This window comes from Ursus arctos, unplaced genomic scaffold (assembly GCF_023065955.2).
Source record: "Ursus arctos isolate Adak ecotype North America unplaced genomic scaffold, UrsArc2.0 scaffold_29, whole genome shotgun sequence".
In the NCBI taxonomy this organism is placed as follows: domain Eukaryota; kingdom Metazoa; phylum Chordata; class Mammalia; order Carnivora; family Ursidae; genus Ursus; species Ursus arctos.
The window spans coordinates 33,876,310-33,894,149 of NW_026622974.1; the positions used below are offsets into that span (position 1 = coordinate 33,876,310).

Below are 17,840 nucleotides of genomic sequence, written 5' to 3' on the forward strand. Positions count from 1 at the left end.
AGGCATCCTTATTTTTTTAGAAACTGTAATTAAGTCCTGATTGTGAGGTGTGTGTGTATGTGTGTGTGCTTAATAAATTTTTTATTTTGGGATAATTTGGATTTACAGAAAGTTTGCAAAGATAATATATAGTTTCCACATACCCATTATCTAGTTTTCCTTAAGTAACATCTTGTATAACCATGGCACATTTGTCAAAACCAAGAAAAACATTGGTACATTACTATTAACTAAACTGTAGATGTTATTCAGATTCTATCAGTTTGTCCACTAATATCCTTTTTTCTGTTCCAGGATCCAATCCAGAATACCACATTGCATTTAGTCATCTGGTCCCTACTTTCCTCTAACCTGTGACAGTTTCTCAGTCTTTCCTTGTTTTTCACGACCTTAACAATTTTGAGGACTAGTGGTCAGTTATTTTGTAGACTATTCCTCAGCTTAGGCTGTGTGATGTTTTTCTCATGATTAGGCTTAGGATATGGTTTGAGGGAAACACATCATAAGATGAGGTGACCTTCTCATCATATCATATCAAGGGGTACATGGTATCTGCACAAATTATTACTGATATGTTAATCTTTATCACTTGGTTAAGTTGGTGTTTGCTAGTTTTCTCCACTGCCAAGGCATTTTTTTTTCCTTTGTCTATATTTTATTGACATGATGAAAGTCACTATATCCAGCCTATACTCAAGGAGATCCAGAGCACGTTTTATTGTGACCCTTTTACCCAGTGGCAAAATTCATTTTGGATATTTCAATATGAATGTCTCCTCTCTAAATTTAAATCTCAATGACTTCTTACAGAGATCCATTTCTTAATAAATGCTTCTTTACTCCATACTTGTCTCATTATGCCTACCTAGGATACTATTTTAAACATTAGAGAGATGAGAGAAACATTTAATGATCATTGGAAGGATGAAGCAGAATATAAACTACGGCCAAAATTGCATTAAATGACATTAGTAATTTATCCTCAAGTTCTCCAATGAGAAATGGTTCTGATTATGCTATGTATGAGGAAACAAAGAAAAGCAGAAAAATTAAATTTTTACACGAATTTTGCTTTACTGCAGAACTGGAAAACATCCCACATCTATAGTTTTATACCAGGACAGCACTTTAAGTTATTCTTATTTTTAAATTACAGATAATTTAAACTAATGATTTCAAAGCCAAACTTTGAAAGTATCTGTCCTTTCTTGGGTTCTAAATATAAGATTTTATTTTTATTTTTAATTTTTTTTTGTTTTTTAAGATTTTATTTATTTATTCCACAGAGAGAGAGAGAGAGAGAGTGAGTGCCAGGGGAGGAGCAGAGAGAGATGGACAAGTAGACTCCACACTGAGCACAGAGCCCAACATGGGGCTCTATCTCAGGACCCCAAGATCATGACATGTGCTGAAACCAAGAGTCAGATGCTTAACTAAATGAGCCACCCAGGTGCCCCTGAAGGTGATCTTTAAACAATTCTAAGGAGTACAAAGTAGTTGTTTGCTTAACAGAGCTTCATCTTCCCTGGAAATTTAAAATGACATTTCTGTCCATTCCTCTTATTAATACTATAAGTTTGAGTATGATTCTCCAAATAATGATTTATTTGTTACAGAGTTTTGACACTGGCAGAAAAGTCTCTATAAAAAGAGGTCCTACAGCTGTGAAATGTTCTCTCACGGACACAGCTTCAATCTGGGGGCATTTAGAGTATGAAGTAAGAGTCTTCACTTTTATTGGCTATGTGTGGGTTGTTTGGTTTCTTGGCAGGCATGTTTTTGCATGCTGAATATTTCCCATGAATACTTTCTTTTTGTTTAGTTTTGGGGGCTTCTGGTTCTAGTAGGTAACCAATAAATTAAGCAAAACAAATTAAATATCCCTTTTTTTTCATGCTTTGGTTATACACTCTTAAGAGGAAAGTGTTTGGGGCCTAAATTTTTACTTAATTGACTAAATTCTAGATTTTTGTTTTGTTTGTTTTAAACTCTTAACAAGTTTGTAGTTTGCTTTGAGGGTAGAGATTATCTTGTGTTTATTTATTTCTACAGAGCTCCATACAGTGATCAGCATAAAACATGACTTCAAAGTAGAAAGAAAAAACCCACAACTATTTACTTCAGATTTTACTCATTCCTAAAAGTTTTATAAAGTGTTTGCTAACAAATTAATACTATCAAAGTAAATCAGGAGATGGTTTAAATATCTAGTGACCAAAAGGTGCTCCAATTTTTTAGTGATATTACACAACTCCTATGTTAAATGCAAGTGGTTCTCATTTATCTGTATAGTAGTCTTCTGCATATTTACTTTTCACTTCTCTACTAATTCCTCACATTAACTTTTAAGAAAAGTCTAAAAGATTCTTTGTTCCTTCTGTCCCTTTAGTTGTCCACTGTGAGTGTTATGCCAAGAAACCATCCTGATAAGGCGAATCATAACAGCTCAGGTGCATTCATATATAATCTTATCTCACACCAAGTACCTCATTGCATCTCTTTTCTTATTCTACTCCCCAGACTCTGATTTTCATCACCATTGCACCAACCACCTACTGTAGCCATGTCTCCTTTTATTTCATTTCTCAAATCATTACTATATTCCCCTCATAAATCATACCTGGATCTTGTCTCTATCTTACGGAAATAAATCCAATTGTTTTGTATGTCTCATAAAATCAAGTCCAGAAAATATGGCTCCAAACAAATATTTCAAGGAGCCAAGTGCATGGGAAAAAATGTGTATGATGAAAATATAAAGATTAGACAACTAGATAGATAAGTAAATGGAATAAATGTGAAGGTATTTCTCTATAATTTAAACTACATTATTCCTTGTTTGGCAATGAGGAGTAACAGGATTTTTACCCAGGAAGTGATATAATAAGATCTGTGTTTTAGGAATAGCTTCAGACTACAGTACACATAGAAGGGAGCAAAGGACTGATGTAAAAGTTGGACAGAAGCCTATCTCAGTTAAGCCCAAGGAGGAGATGATAAGGGGATAGAGAGAAGAAGAGATAATCAGGAGCAGAATTAAAGGTCCTTGATGAGTGATTAAAGAAGTAGGGTGGGGAAGGTGACAGAGCACAGAATGACTTTGCAGTTTCTGGTTGGTATGACAGAGTGGGTGGTTTTTACCCTTAAGAAAAATAGGAGATATTAGTGGAATAATATATTTGGTAGGATGTGGAAAGAATGAATGTATGATTAGTGATGGAGTATGGTATGAAGAGCATGCTGTGTTTAGTTTTGTATTTGCTGTGGCTGAGGATCTAGTCAAACATTCAGAGAAGGTATTTCATATGGAAGATTTTAGACAAGATCTTGTGTATAAGTTTTCTTTCTTTTTCTCCCTATAGTATCCAGTACATTATTTTAATGATTCCCCACTTTTGGTTATTGTCTCAGCAAGCTGAGGGTGTGACCAGCTAGTGTAGTGTTACTCTTGGGTACCACTGTTGACATAGTCATTGGGATGGATAGCCATGTAGTGGCTATTACTAACAGTTGCCATCACCATGGCAAACATGGGTGGTTGGATCATTGAGTTCTGCAGGTTGTCTAATCCTCATGGATATTATTTGATATATAAGTGGCTGCTGAAAGGCATTTAAAAACCTTGAGAGGATACAATGCACTAGGGAGGTTATTAATACAATAACTGTAATAGCCAAGGATTAAAAAATTCCCCAGAGCAGAGATTCTCAGAAGACAAGATTTAAGTATATCAAATGGGTTACAATCAGATTCGGATTTTATATTTCTAGGTCAACTTAAGTTTTTTGAGATAATGTGTAATTGGTTTCAATTTTTTCCTGAGTTATTTACATAGCACAACATACTATATTGGCAATCACATATACTCATGATTACTTACAATAAAATGAACATGAAGATATTTTATTTCAGGAAGTGGTATTGCAAGTGAGCTTCTTCCACTTAAACTAGGCCTCTCTATTATATAAGCCATCAGGTAATTTAATAAGAGAAGTTTCTATGGAATCTAAAGGGGGGGAAAAGGTTAACAGTTGGAGCAAAATATAAACTTGGTTTCTGAGTGTAAGAGCGATCAGTTGAGAAAATGTCTAGATTTAATTTCAAAGCATCTTTAGATGGTGGAATAAGGATGGCAGCTTCAATCTGATGGAGTTTCTTGGTTTGCAGTTTGACTGTCTTTGAGGATGTCATTGGATGTTCTGGTGACCTCTCAAGTGACCCCTACAGCAACAAGCATGAAGGTTGTCCATACAGTTGTGATGATTTCTCTGAAGTTGAGGTATATAACAAAACCTCAAAGACAATGAATACAACTAGAATTGAAAAAGGGTATACTGAGGGAGAGGTCCAAGATGGGAGAGGAGCAGGAGACCTAAAGTACGTCTGGTCCCAGGAATTCAGCTAGAGAGCTACCAAACCATTCTGAATACCTATGAATGCAACTGGAGAAGGAAGAAAAGAGTAGCAGAAACTCTATGAATAGAAAAGCGACAACTTACTGCAAGGAGGAGAAAAGATGGCAGAGGAGTAGGGGACCCCTTTTTCAGCTGGTCCCCTGAGTTGAGCTGGATATCTACCAGACCATCCTGAAAAACCCATGGAATCAGCCTGAGATGCAGGAAGACACATCTGGATCTCTACAAACGAACATCTCCAGCGCTGAATATTGAGGTAGGAAGCGGGGAGCCATGAATCTGCGCACAGATATTGGAAGATAAACGGAAGGGGAAGGGAGCCACTGTGCTCAGTCACCGGGAAGTAGTAGCCACTTGCACTGGGGAGCAGGCCGGACTTGCGGGCTGGCACCCATGAGAAAGCAGACTGAGACCATGAGCCTGAGAATGTGCATGCAACCAGACTGAAAACCAGAGCTCCGGAGCGCTCACTGAAACCAGACTAAAACCAGGAGCTCGGGAGCGTGCACATGTCCAAACTGAAAACCGGAGCTCCGGAGCTAACTGGAACCAGACTGATACCAGGAGCTCAGGGGCGCGTGTGCGACCAGACTGAAAACTGGCACTCCGGAGTGCATGCAAACCACACTGAAACAGGGAGCTCGGGAGCGCGCGCAGCCACCGGGAGCAGCTGGCGGTATTAGAAGCACAAAGGACAGAGATGTGCTGGCCTGGGAAGTGAGGGCTGGGAGAGAGGCTGTGGGGTGCACAACACAGGACGCTGCAGGGTTTTTAGCAACACTGACAGAAATAGAGTTAAAGTGGCCAAGAGGACTCTGGGAAACAAACTGAGGGGTTGGGGGGGGTAGGGGAATGGGATAGGCTGGTGATGGGTATTAAGGAGGGCACGTATTGCATGGTGCACTGGGTGTTATATGCAAGTAATGAATCATGGAACTTTACATCAAAAACTAGGGATGTACTGTATGGTGATTAACATAACACAATAAAAAAATTATTATAAAAAAATAAAGTTCAATTATAACCTTAAAAAAAATAAATAGTGGCCAAGAGAGCTCAGTGGAGAGCAGACTGGAATCTCTCTGTTCTGAGACAGAGGCTAGGATATGGCCACTGCTGCTCTGACTCTCAGAAGAGTCACAGAAAACCACCAGGGAAAGCCACCAGGGAACAAAAGCTCAGAAATACCAGCTCACATTGTGCCCATCCCCATCCCCATCTCCCTCTTGCAGGGGACAGGTCGACTCTACCCAAACAGGGTTGCCTGAGTATCAGCGTGGCAGGCCCCTCCCCCAGAAGGCAGGCTGAAAAATCAAGAAGCCCACAGCCCTAAGGTCCCTATAAAACAAGTGCACACAGCCTAGGTCCTGGTCAATAATTTGGCCTCTGGGCATCCCCACAACCTCTCCTCATCAGAATGATGAGAAGGAGAAATCCCCCCCCCCCCCCAGCAAAGAAAAGATAATGAGTCTGTGGCCTCTGCCACAGAACTGACAGATATGGATATAACCAAATTGTCAGAAATGGAGTTCAGTGTAACAATGGTCAAGATGATGTGTAGGCTGGAAAAAAATATTAACGAAAATATTAACAAGAATATAGAATCTCTAAGGGTGGAAATGAGAGCGAATCTGGCAGAAATTAAAAATGCTATGAATCAAATGCAGTCTAAAATAGACGCTCTGACGGCCAGGGTAAATGAGGAAGAAGAATGAATTAGTGAACTGGAGGATGGGATGGTAGAAGAGAAAGTTAAAACAGAAACTCGGCTCAAAAAAATCCAATCTCAAGAATGTAGATTACAGGAGATACTGACTCAATGAAACATTCCAATGTCAGAATCATTGCCATCCCCGAGGGGGTGGAGAAAGAGAGAGGTCTAGAAAAGATATTTGAACAAATCGTAGCTGAGAACTTCCCTAATCTGGCAAAGGAAACAAGCATTCGTGTCCAAGAGGAAGAGAGGACCCCTCCCAAGGTCAATGACAACAGACCTACACCATGTCACGTCATAGTGCAATTCACAAATATTAGATCCAAGGATACAGTATTGAAAGCGGCCAGGGGGAAGAAAATCCTTAGCTACAGAGGAAAAAATATCAGAATAACGTCAGACCTGTCTACAGAGACCTGGCAGGCTAGGAAGGGTTGGCAGGGTATTTTCAAAGCTCTATCTAAGAAGACCATGCAGCCAAGGATCCTTTATCCAGCAAGGCTGTCATTCAGAATTGATGGAGAGATAAGGACCTTCCAGGATCGGCAGAAACTGAAGGAATTCGTAACCACTAAACCAGCCCAAAAGGAGATATTAAGGGGGGGGCCTATAAAAGTAAAAAGGAGATATTAAGGGGGGTTCTATAAAAGTATAAAAAGTATACTTTACCAAGAGTGATACAGAACAGAAATTTACAATCTATAGAAACACAGACTTCACAGGCAACATGAATCATTAAAATCATATCTCTCAATAATCATTCTCAATGTGAATGGCCTAAATGCTCCCATAAAACACCACAGGGTTGCAGATTGGATAAAAAGACATGACCCATCCATATGCTGTCTACAAGAGACTCATTTTGAACCTAAAGATACATCCAGACTGATAGTGAAGGGATGGAAAACCATTTTTCATGCCAATGGACCTCAAAAGAAAGCTGGGGTAGCAATTCTCATATCAGACAGATTAGATTTTAAACTAAAGACTGTAGTTAGAGATACAGAAGGACACTATATTATTTTTAAAGGATGTATCCAACAAGTGGAAATGACAATTATAAATATCTATGCCCGCAACAGGGGAGCAGCTAGACACACAAGCCAACTCTTAACCAGAATAAAGAGACATATAGATAATAATACGTTAATAGTAGGTGACCTCAAAACTCTACTAACAGTAACAGACAGATCACCTAAATAGAAAATCAACAAAGAAACGAGAACTTTGAATGACTTACTGGACCAGATGGACCTCGTAGATATATATAGAACACTATGCCCCAGAACAACAGAATACTCATTCTTTTCGAATGCACGTGGAACTTTCTCCAGAATAGACCATATACTGGGTCACAAAACAGGTCTCAACCGATACCAAAAGACTGAGATTATTCCCTGCATATTCTCAGACCACAATGCTTTGAAACTGGAACTCAATCACAAGGAAAAATTTGGAAGAAACTCAAACACTTGGAAACTAAGAACCATCCTGCTCAATAATGATTGGGTAAACCAGGAAATTAAAAATCAGTTAAAACAATTTTTGGAGACCAATGAGAATGAAAACACATCAGTCCAAAACCTATGGGACACTGCAAAGGTGGTCCTAAGGGGAAAATACATAGCCATCCAAGCCTCACTCAAAAGAAAAGAAAAATCTAAAATGCTGTTTTTATATTCTCACCTCAAGAAGCTGGAGCTGGAACAGAAGAACAGGCCTAACCCACACACAAGAAGGCAGGTGATCAAGATTAGAGCAGAGATCAATGAAGTAGAAACCAGAACCACAGTAGAGAAGATCGAAAGAACTAGAAGCTGGTTCTTTGAAAGAATAAATAAGATCGATAAGCCACTGGCCAGACTTATTCAAAAGAATAGAGAAAGAACCCAAATTAATAAAATAATGAATGAAAGGGGAGAGGTCACAACCAACACCAATGAAATAGGAAGGATTATTAGAAACTTTTATCAACAGCTTTATGCCAATAAATTAAACAACCTGGAAGAAATGGATGCCTTCCTGGAAACCTATAAACTACCAAGACTGAAACAGGAAGAAATTGATTATTTAAATAGACCGATTAATTATGAAGAGATTGAAGCAGTGATCAAAAACCTCCCCAAAAACATGAGTCCAGGGCCTGACGGATTCCCCAGGGAATTCTACCAAACATTCAAAGAAGAAATAATACCTATTCTCCTGAAGCTGTTTCAAAAAATAGAAACAGAAGGAAAACTACCAAACTCATTCTATGAAGCCAATATTACCTTCATCCCCAAACCAGGCAAAGACCCCATCAAAAAGGAGAATTAAAGACCAATATTCCTGATGAATATGGATGCCAAAATCCTCAACAAGATCCTGGCTAAAATGATCCAACAGTACATTAAAAAGATTATCCATCAAGACCAAGTGGGATTCATCCCTGGGATGCAAGGGTGGTTCAACATTTACAAATCGATCAGTGTGATAGATCATAACAAGAAAAGAGTCAAGAACCATATGATCCTCTCAATTGATGCAGAAAAAGCATTTGACAAAATACAGCATCCTTTCCTGATTAAAACCCTTCAGAGTGTAGGATAGAGGATACATTACACAACCTTTAAGGGAAAGCCTTTCCCTTAAGATCAGGAACACGACAAGGATGCCCACTCTCGCCATTATTATTCAACATAGTACTAGAAGTCCTTGCAACAGCAATCAGACAACAAAAAGGGATAAAAGGTATCCAAATTGGTAAAGAAGAAGTCAAACTGTCTCTCTTTGCAGATGACGTGATACTCTATATAGAAAACCCAAAAGACTCCACCCTCAAACTACTAGAACTTATAGAGCAATTCAGTAATGTGGCGGGATACAAAATCAATGCTCAGAAATCAGTTGCATTTCTATACATGAACAATGAGACTGAAGAAAGAGAAATTAGGGAATCCATAGCACCAAAATCATACGTTATCTTGGAATTAACTTGACCAGAGACATAAAGGATCTATATTCTAGAAACTACAAATTATTCTTGAAAGACATTGAAGACACAAAAAGATGGAAAAGTATTCCATGCTCATGAATCAGAAGAATAAACATAGTTAAAATGTCTATGCTACCCAGAGCAATCTACACATTCAATGCCATCCCGATCAAAATACCAATGACATTTTTCAAAGAACTGGAACAAACAGCCCTTAAATTTGTGTGGAACCAGAAAAGGCCCCAAATCACCCAGGAATTGTTGAAAAGGAAAAACAAAGCTGGGGGCATCATGTTGCCGGATTTCAAGCTATACTACAAAGCTGTGATCACAAAGACAGCATGGTACCGGCACAAAAACAGACACATAGACCAATGGAACAGAAGAGAGAACCCAGAAATGGACCCTCGGCTCTTTGGGCAACTAATCTTTGACAAAGTGGGAAAAAACATCCAGTGGAAAAAAGACAGTCTCTTCAATAAATGGTGCTGGGAAAAGTGGACAGCTACATGCAAAAGAATGAAACTTGACCACTCTCTCACACCATACACAAAGATAAACTCCAAATGGATGAAAGACCTCGATGTGAGACAGGAATCCATCAAAATCCTAGAGGACAGCATAGGCAGCAACCTCTTTGACACTGCCCACAGCAACCTTTTTCATGACACATCTCCAAAGGCAAGGGAAACAAAAGATAAATGAACTTATGGGACTTCATCAAGATTAAAAGCTTCTGCACAGCCAAGGAAACAGTCAAAAAAACTAAGAGGCAGCCCACAGAATGGGAAAAGAGATTTGCAAATGCACAGCAGATAAAAGGCTAGTATCCGAGATCTACAAAGAACTTCTCAAACTCAACACATGGGAAACAAATAATCAAATCAAAAAAATGGGCAGAAGATATGAACAGACACTTTTCCAATGAAGACATACAAATGGCTAACAGACACATGAAAAAATGTTCAAAATCATTAGCCATCAGGGAAATTCAAATCAAAACCACACTGAGATACCACCTTACACCAGTTAGAATGGCAAAATTGACAAGGCAGGAAACAACAAATGTTGGAGAGGATGTGGAGAAAGGGGAACCCTCTTACACTGTTGGTGGGAATGCAAGTTGGTAGAACCACTTTGGAAAACAGTGTGGAGGTCCCTTAAAAAGTTAAAAATTGAGCTACCCTATGATCCAGCAATTGCACTACTGGGTATTTGCCCCAAAGATACAGATGTTGAAGAGAAGGGCCATATGCACCCCAGTGTTCATAGCAGCATTGTCCACAATAGCTAAATTGTGGAAGGAGCTGAGATGCCCTTCAATAGATGACTGGATTAAGAAGATGTGGTCCATATATACAATGGAATATTACTAAGCCATCAGAAAGAATGACTACAGAACATTTGCAGCAACATCGACGGGACTGGAGGAGATTATGCTAAGTGAAATAAGTCAAGCAGAGAAAGACAACTATCATATGATTTCACTCATTTATGGAACATAAGAAATAGCAGGAAGATCAGTAGGAGAAGGAAGGGAAGAATGAAGGGGGAGTAAACAGAAGGGGGAATGAACCATGAGAGACTGTGGACTCTGGGAAACAAACTGAGGGCTTCAGAGGGGAGGGGGGTGGGGGATTGGAATAGGTTGGTGATGGGTATTAAGGAGGGTACATATTACATGGTGCACTGGGTGTTATACGCAAATAATGAATCATGGAACAGTGTATCAAAAACGGGATGTACTGTAAGGTGAGTAATATAACAAAATAAAAATTATTTAAAAAATATAAAGTTTAATTTAAAAAAAGAAAAGAAAAAGGGTATACTACAGTTCTCTATTGAAACAATTTTTATAGTCATTCCATTTTTATCAAAGATAATTACAGTGAGACTAGTTTGTAAAATAAGTATAGTGTCATTAAATGTGGTCTGATTATTTACATTTATATGTAGCAAGAATAGTGATTCTATGCATATTCTCAACATGATATTCCAGTCAAAGCTTTGGATATTACCAATTAAGTAGCTCCATAAAGCTAACCTTTGGTCTTTAAAATTGTCAGGTAGGGGCGCCTGGGTGGCACAGTCGTTAAGCGTCTGCCTTCGGCTCAGGGCGTGATCCCAGCGTTCTGGGATCGAGCCCCACATCAGGCTCTTCCGCTGAGAGCCTGCTTCTTCCTCTCCCACTCCCCCACTTGTGTTCCCTCTCTCGCTGGCTGTCTCTCTCTCTCTCTCTCTGTCAAATAAATAAATAAATAAATCTTTAAAAAAATAAAAATAAAAATAAAATTGTCAGGTAATAATGAATCTCAGATCAGAGCTTTAAAATTCTCTTTAGGCTGAGGAGCCAAGTTAAGGACTTGCCCAATTGTGTCCACAAAGTGAACAGAGTATATTTGAACTTCTGTAAATACCTATATTCTCATAAAATAATAATAATAAGAGTTTCTGGACTTTGGAGGGATCAGAAAGAGAGAAAAAAATGTTTCAACCTTTGTTTTGCAAAGATACACTATACCAAATTGTTGTAAGTTATAGAGAGCTTTAAAAATAAGGGAAAAAGGAATTCTTTAAATTTGGAGAACAAAACATTAAAGTACAAGTAATCTTTCAAACAAAGTCATAAGTCATCAGTTCATTCAGTCCCATGTAATTCTTGTTTTTCTTGATATTGATTTAGCAATTTTACGAATCAATCATTTTTTCCATTAGAGTTCTAGAAATTCTTACTCAGTTCAATGTTATGATCTTCAAGTTATTAGAAACCTGTATTCCAGAGCAATCTTCATGGTCTTTTCCATAAACCTTTTTGAAGGTGCAGCATTTTTGCCCGTAGTTGCTTGTCAGTGCTTTCAGGCAAGAATCAGGGGTAAAAAAATAACTGTCTGTGAGTGACAAGTCTTAAAAATAGCCATGGTTAAAGATGTGGTGAGAGTTCACCAAATTGACAAGGAAATATGATTATTTTTATGATATACAGTATTTAAAAATAATAACTGGAATTATGACTGATAGTATAATACCAACACATACCAGATTTCTAGGAGATTCATATACATTCTGGAACACTTATATTAATAATATATGCCCATATAAATTTGATGATGTTTTCCATGTAATTTAATATGTCAAATAAGCCAAAATAAATTATTATTTCTCTTTTTACAGGAGACAGAGCGAATCTTTGAGATCTTGCAGGGAGCCTTTAGAATATTCCAAAGTTAATTTGAGGTCAAAAAGATTTCATTTAGAAATTGCTTTGGGGAAGTTTGTGAAAAATGACAAAAGATGCTTTTGTTTTCGCCTTAGGAGACATCTCTAGAAAAATGTTGCTAGGGCCGATGTCAGTTTGTTCTCTGTATTTATAGGTCTAATTCTTCTTTTAATTTGTTTATTCATTTGTTGTTTTGTTTTGTTTTGTTTAGAGTCCACATATGAGTGAAATCACATGGTATTTGTCTTTTTCAGTCTGACTTATTTCACTTAGCACAATACCCTCTAGGTCTATCCATGTTGTCACAAATGGCATAATTTCATCCTTGTTATGGTTACATAATATTCCAATATATAACATATCTTCCTTTTAATTTGTCTGTTGATGGACACTTAGGTTGCTTCCATGTCTTGGGTATTTTAAGTAATATTGTAATAAACAAATGGGTACATATATCTTTTCAATTTAGGTTTTCTTTTTCTTTGAGTAAATACCCAGTAAGGGAATTATTGGATCATATAATATTTCTATTTTTAATTTTTTGAGGACCCTCCAAACTGTTTTGATACAGTAGCTGTATCAATTTATATTTCTACTAACAGTGTATGAGAATGGTTGCCAAAGGGGAGGGAATAGAGGGCATAGGCAAAATGGGAGAAGAGGAAAGGGAAATATCAATCAATCAATCAATCAATCAATCTTAAAAAAGAAAGAAACTTATGCATACCAATCAAAGAATGCATTTGTAGTGTCCAAAAGGTCTGGGACCCTCTTTTCAAGAGTGCCCCTTAATGTGAGGTATCTTATCTGGGTTAAAGTTTTCCCAAAATGGTCACTATAGTTCCAAATTATCCAAAAGTTCACTCATTTTGTAACTAAGGCTCAAGATCCTGGTCTATAGTGTTTACATAGGAAGTAGGAATTTCTGAGGGAGGCGAGAAGTTTTAGAACAGGCGGAATTACCTTTGCCTTTAGATTCCTTAAAATGACAAATCAATGGGGGGTAGTGATTTAACTCTTGCCCCAAAACCCAGGGAATCCTGAGTTTTCTCCCCTTATGGACTGAAGTGTGACTTACCAAGAGCTTCAAAAAACATAATGCAGATATACACAGTAAAGTCAGAGAATTCTGACTTAGACCTAAGAGAAAATTACCCTCTAACTCTGCAATTAGCAAGAAAGCAGTAAGTACAATGAATTCCATGTATACAAGCACATGATTGATCATCAGCTCAGAGTCTTTGAAAGGGTCATCTTTGTATCCCACTTTTGACACCAGAAACTGTCAAATATCCAAAAACAGTAAAAATTAAAACCAGATCAGTAAAATAGTGTTTATTAAGAGTTTATTGTGCACATAACAGCTTAAAAACTAGGAGCCTTCAAACCAATGTGTATTAAAGCTCAGAGGTCTGACATCGCAGGATGGCTTGTAGAGTGAAAATGAGGAAGTGTTTTAACCTTCATAATGATCAGTTATCACAATGGGGGTTTCTAGATGGCAGAGGATTGGTTAAAAGTGATTATTTTACACCATTTTAGGAAAATGGCCTAAGTTTCTTTTATGGTTATCAGAGCAATACATTTATAAGAAATAACCTAAATTTTGGTTATGTTCATGAAATAAATTAGATTTAGTTTTTGTTTACATGGTTTAAATATGTTTATCTGGTTAGGGGATTTTCAAGCCAAATATCCATTTATTTTATTTTAAAACTATTATAAAATCTCAGTGTTTAGTTAAGTTTCAAAATATTTCAATAGTGATGACTTTATCTTTTGGTGATGACTTGGAATTATGGTCTTTAAAAAGACTTCTGCAAAGAAGTGTTTATTACATCATATTCGAACTCAAGCCTGAAAGAAGAAACAATGCATTAAAGATTTCTAATAGGCTCAATGTTATAACAATTGGCAGCAGACGAAAACACTGTCTTTGATATTCACTTGGGAAATGAGTATTATCTTCCAAAACAGTTTTCACATTAATAAAATTGACAAATATTTGAGGAACATATGGGAAAAAGGAATCAATTGGTACATAACTCTCACTTAGTAAATATTTGTTGAATTAACAGATTTTTCCTCAGAGCACAAAGGTACATGATTGCCGTGATTAAATTATCACAAATTCTGTTAAGCAGATTCAGAATTAGTAGAATTTTTTTCTTGAGGTGGTACAGCAAAGTGGAAAAGAACACAGATTTTGGAGAATAAAAGTCTTTGAATCAAGTTAGTCCTCCAGTTTTATTAACTGCATGATGATAAATTATTTAATGTCTAAACTTCAGGTCCTACCTCTGAAAAAAAATGGAGATTGTAGCAAGTATATTTTTGGGTGAGGTCAAATATGACCATTAATTAAAGCATTTAACACAGTAGTGGCCATATACTGCATGATAACTATTGTTATTTCTCCACAGTTTTTAATGGTTTTCAAAGAAACAAATTTTAAAAATGTAAATATATCACAACATTGAATGACTATAAACAATAATAGAAGAAATTCACTTTCTTTTGACAGAGAATGAATGATGCTGCATGATGGCTGCCTTTTCTATTGCTAACAAACCAAATGTGGTTTGCTTTACACATATTGAATTCCAGGGCCCCTTCTAGGATACTTGGGGTCATCATCACATGCCTGAGTTACTCAGGAGAGTTTAAGTCAGGTAAGAGGATCTTTGGTCAGAGGCAGCATAGGTCTAGTGATTTCTAGAACCTAGACTAAAGGAAATGCCAGGTAGAATTAATTTTATGGATGCTATTGGTGAGCATAGAGAAAGTCCTTGAAGAGGGGCGGGCAGCATGAATCATTATTCTCAGCAAGTGACCTTTCTTGCAAAGGTAGACAACAGGTGTGGTACTCATGCAAATGATGGAAAAGGATGACTCATTGCATTTTAATTTATATTTTAGTGGGTAGGAATGTTCCAATTCAGGAAAAAGACAAAAGCTTTATTATTTCTTTGGCAGCTTTTTGTTTGTTTTTAACCCTGCTTCTCTCCCAAATTAGATGAAATAACAGAAATAGAGGCAAGGTTCTTAGACAGGCTTAGATAAGAGAGAAGCCTGTGAAAATTCTGCCTGAAGTAGAATAGAAGAGCTGCCCTAACTGGAAAGAGTGTGATTCATGCTGTCAGAAACTGGACCAAAGATAAAGGTCATATAATGACTATTTTCTTTTTATTTCATATAAGTATGGATACATATAAATATATTTTCTTTTTCAACTTTAAGACTAGTAACGTAAGAGTTTTTTTAATATTTAAGATATTTCTATCATCTAGAATATCTAAGATTTCCAAACAAATAAGATGTGAGCCTTTATCTTTTTCCCTTTCAACATGTTACTTTACTTTTGTTTAAGGCTTTTTTAAAAATATGGAACTCCTCATGAATTTACATGTCATCCTTGCACAGGGGCCAGGCTAATCTTCTTCATATTGTTCCAATTTTAGTATATGTACTGCTAAAGTGAGCACTTGTTAATGAATTTTAAAGACTACATTAGTTAAAAATGAGGACTATTCAAATGGTGATAAATAATGATGAGTAATAATGCAGCACAGCAACATATAAAATACCTATTATTTTTGACACAATAGAATGAAAACCGTACTGCACCTTTGTGTGACAGCACAAACACAGAGCAGCCTAACATCAGTAGTGAAGCATCATCAGGTCTATCCTTGACCACAAATATTTAATGCTTTTTAATCAGCTCATGAAATTGAGTCTTACCACTCCTTGGAAATCTATGACAAAAAGGAGCTCTTTCCCAGCTTTTATAACTGAACATTTTAGGAGGACGATGGAAACATGTTAGATTTTTCTCCGAAGTATCAAGTGTTGTCCTTTTAAATGAATGAATGAATGAATGAATGAATGAATACATACACACATACAAAAAAGGAAGGCTGGCTTAGGAAGGCTGACTGTTTAGTTCTTCCAGATATACATTCTCTCCAGCAGCCTGGTAGTCAGCTGCAAGTAAAACAATCTGAAATTGTTTGCTCTCATTGTTATCATTTGACCCTTGTTTCTGAACTCAGTCCAGCATTTGTTGTATCACTGCTGAAGCACCATAAATTATACTTGCAGGAGCCCTTTTTGGAGAGACTGGTTAAGGGGAGTGAGTGTAGTGTGGATTTTTGGCACTGGAACTTGGTATGGTATGACTCAGTATCCAGGAAATATAAAACACTGCTTCTCTCCCTACAGTTTTGAAAAGAGGTCAAAACCCATGTTAGGAACTTTCCTGTTGCTGAAGAATGAAGAGATTTCCAAAATACAGGGAAAAACACACAGACTTACAAATAAAAGTTGGTCTCAAATTTCAAGGATATAGGGATATTCTTACTGTTTGAGTAACTACTGCAGTGCAGTTTCCCTTAAACTACACAGCACATAAATGTGTTTCTAAAAATTTTCTGAGAATAGAATCCAACTGAGGAAATTCATCCCAAAGCAAAGCTACCAACTCATGTTTCTTCCAGTTTCTATGTTATATTCACCAACTATCCATCTTTAAGACAGCAATCCACTCCTACCCTCCAGGACACTAGGTGACACAAATAGATGAATAGAAATAAACAACAGTAAATCACATATTGAATACATATAAATTAAATGAGTTTAACTTGTGAACATTACTAAACAACTTTTGAAGTTAATAACTGCATTTTAAGAATTCTAAATATGATAAATTCTACTAACAGTCTTGCTAAATTTTTATGTTAGCTCTGAAGTCCCAGGTGAAAGAGGATATTGGATGGAATGAAACCTACCCTGGTCAATCCATGAATAAGCCAGCCAAATAGAGGAAATGAAGACTACAAATAGAATATAAACAATTCCATCTTTCTTTTATCTTTCAACATTTTCTGGCTGTTTTAATATTTCACAAATGAAAAGTTTGTGTTAATGAGTATTGTCCAAGCCTGAAACAAATGTCCAATCAATGTCTAAAACTGTTAGCCAATGAATCAAAATCAATAGTACTCAGATCAAAGTTCCAGGAAGAGGACAAAATAAATGGATTAATATAGGTACATCATAAAACCTCCCAGATGACTTCTGGGGAGAAAAAGAAATGAAATAGGTAGCCTGGAGTATTTTGGGATGGTTAAATGGGAAATTGTGTCAATATGAAAATCGCAATGCTTTACCAAAGATTCACAAACACATTCTCTTGGAATCTTTAATTAGTGGTGTGAGCATTTAGGTGTTTGGGATTATTGAGCAATATTATTTTGTAATTACTTGAAAACTGCTCCCATCTGTAATTGAGTTCCCATGGCTCTTTTCATGTCTGTTTTGTAGAAATTGCCCTCTACTGTGTTTCAGTTATGTTTTTATTTCTCCAAGAAGGATTGTCATTCAAATAGAAATGGACCTAACCATAAATGTTAAAAGTTAAAAATTAAAATATGTGCTATTTTTTCCTCTTTAAGCCTTTCTGTATTTTACAGATTTCTTATTACTTTATCTAGGGATAATTAATACAAGATTGGAAGA

The 17,840-nt window shown here is 36.8% G+C and overlaps 1 long non-coding RNA gene and 1 other non-coding gene across 3 annotated transcripts in view; both read right to left on the reverse strand.

Annotated features, from left to right (window-relative positions):
• LOC123001477 (uncharacterized) overlaps positions 1-17,840 on the reverse strand; it is a 427,451-nt gene that overhangs the window by 265,866 nt on the left and 143,745 nt on the right. The window lies entirely within an intron of this gene.
• LOC113261367 (U6 spliceosomal RNA) lies at positions 15,699-15,805 on the reverse strand. Its single transcript, XR_003318352.1, has one exon. It is a non-coding gene; the product is annotated as a U6 spliceosomal RNA (small nuclear RNA).